Source organism: Nannobrachium achirus (assembly GCF_963921795.1).
Source record: "Nannobrachium achirus genome assembly, chromosome: 14".
Lineage (NCBI taxonomy): Eukaryota > Metazoa > Chordata > Actinopteri > Myctophiformes > Myctophidae > Nannobrachium > Nannobrachium achirus.
In genome coordinates, this window is record NC_137821.1 from 19123331 (window position 1) to 19125967 (window position 2637).

At 35.1% G+C, this 2637-nt stretch overlaps 1 long non-coding RNA gene across 1 annotated transcript; it reads left to right on the forward strand.

Annotated features, from left to right (window-relative positions):
- Positions 1 to 776: 776 nt before the first annotated feature.
- Positions 777 to 1717, forward strand: LOC308298407. Its single transcript, XR_013962711.1, has 3 exons — positions 777 to 982; positions 1147 to 1258; positions 1424 to 1717. It is a non-coding gene; the product is annotated as an uncharacterized lncRNA (long non-coding RNA).
- The last annotated feature ends 920 nt before the right edge of the window (positions 1718 to 2637 follow it).

The window sequence follows — 2637 nt, forward strand, 5'->3', positions numbered from 1 at the left end:
ACATGAAACAAATCCGGAACTACCGTAAGTGTTCCTACAATTGGCCGCTAGCTTCGCTGTTTTCCCCCCAGTTGATACCAAAAGGAATATGTTCTCCATCGGACCGCATTCATTTTTCCCGAACTTTACATTTGATTTTCTTACCTTAATAAACATTGTCACAACTACTTGGTTCCTGTCGCTAGTTTAAAGTCTCCTTTCAATCACCCTTCACGTTTTGTGAAAATATAGTCCCATTTATTTTATAATTTATAATAAAGCTGGGTATTCTGCCTTCTTCGTCTGCTTTATTTTCAGCAAGCTTGGTCGCATGTGACCGTTGGCAGTCAATAGCCTTCCTTGGGTACCATTAATACAATGGTGGCGGACACCCATACGAGGGGAAAAAAAGCTTTTAATAATTTTAACATTTTTTATTTCTAATTTCACCATACCACATTATTCATGTTTTCACATGTTTTCCCTGCCTCTCCTAATGGCCTTTTAAACATATAAGACAAGTCATTAATGCTTTCCCTTTGTAGTATTTCACTTTGTCATACTGAGTATAATAAGCAGAGAAGAGATGCATAAATAAATTGAGCGAGCGTGTGTGCTCTTAACCACATGCATTTCCTTTATGAGATATGGGGGTTTTTCTATACAATCCTTTGAAACCTCTTTCGGCCCGGTGACCACAACAACCCACCTCCTCCTTCCTTTTGCAGTTGCACTTTGCTGTTGATATATATCAGAAACAGACTATCTTTTATTTAGACCTCCTGTAGGGCCTGATGAGAGCTGTTGCTTCGGTCTACGTCCCTTGATCCGCCCATCCATCCACCCCACCTCCCTCCTCTCGCAGTTGCACTTGGATAAATATCAGAAAGGACTATTATCCATCCATCATTCTGTGCAGAAGTTGTGACCATGGGAAGCCGTCGCATTGTCCTGCTTTGCATTCTCATAGGAGCTGCTCTGTACTGCTCCGTGACAGCAAACAGTAAGTTAACGTATATGTCCTACTATTTTTTTTTCTCAACCAAAGAGAGCAACAAGTGTTCATAACAATTATACCTGTATAAATGATATACTTATAGCATTTATGTTTTCAACAATATGTTATAAAAAAGCAACTTTTCTATTAACAAATACATTTGTACGCAGACGGAAGTCGGCCTGACAACTGCTGTTTCTCATTCTACCCGCTGAGAATCAACAGAAAGTTCCTGAAGTCTTATTACGCAACTGATCTAAGGTGCCCAAAGCAGGCTATTGTGTAAGTGTTGGCGTAAAACACAAGTCAATTTCACAATAAAAAAAATATAGGATTATTGTGAGTATTTTAATCACAATAAATGATAATAATGATTATCAACCCACCCTATTTCATTTAAGCATTTTCAATCCACTAACCATAATATTTTCAATGTATTTTTCACAGTGTGATCACACAGAACAATAAAAGGTTCTGCATGGACCCTGAACTCCCTTGGATCCAGAAGACCATGAAGATTCTGGATGGCATTGAGTAGTAGCAATCTGACCACAGGATGAAGAAACATTTTAAATGATGTTGTTTTCTGTTATTTCTACCCCATCTGTTTCATATAGTGAGCAAATGTTTATATATTTTATTTTGAGGAAATCTTTGCTACTATTTTAGTATATACTGCAATAGGTAAATGTGTGAACTGGCAGCTTTAATGACATCCTCCTGTACTTTTTTCTTTTTTAAATGTGTTTACAGTACAATGTATCCACTATAGGGTATATTAATAAAATGCTTGGAAAAAGTATGTTGCTCTTTCTTTTTCTTGATAGAGAACCTGCTATAGACCTACATGGAACATACAATGTAGTCTAATTAGACTGCAAACAGTTTAGTTTATTTTGGTCCCATTTAAGACAGTGTACAGAGTACAATACATACAGCCGTTATTAAGCACATTCAAAACTAGTCCAAAAAGGTTCAAAAAGGTATAGGCGAAAGCCGAGGCTTATATTGCCTAGCCCATTTAAATAAAAATATCAAATATTTCACATACTGTATTTGAATTGACAAAACTGAAAAGCTATTTATAATTATGTTTGCTAATCCAAGAAAAATAACAAAAAAATAACAAAACAATCCAGTTTGGCGCTGTATCATGTGGCGATGTGGAAATATTGCCACGCCAACTGTACTACTTAGATACTGTAGATATTTATAAATAATCAATAAACATACCGGTAATATATGATAAATACACTTACACAAATACATTCAATACTCATGTATATGCAGTATATAAATGTGCAGCAATAAGACTCTGACCCACTATAGTAGCAATGTTATTTTGTATTTATACATTTATTACTGATTTATAATAAATACATATATATATATATATATATATATATATATATATATATATAGAGAGAGAGAGAGAGAGAGAGAGAGAGAGAGAGAGAGAGAGAGAGAGAGAGAGAGAGAGATATTTGTGTGTTCACTTTTCCCATATTTGCTGATTTTTATTTATTATCTTGGTTTTAAACATCTTTTTTAAATTTGGTCAGTGAGGTGCACATTTTCTATTCTTTATCTTTATCTAAACTTCCCCCCCTCTGTGTTGCCTAGAACTGGAAGATTGATTTGGGGGTTTGTATTGTAAAGTA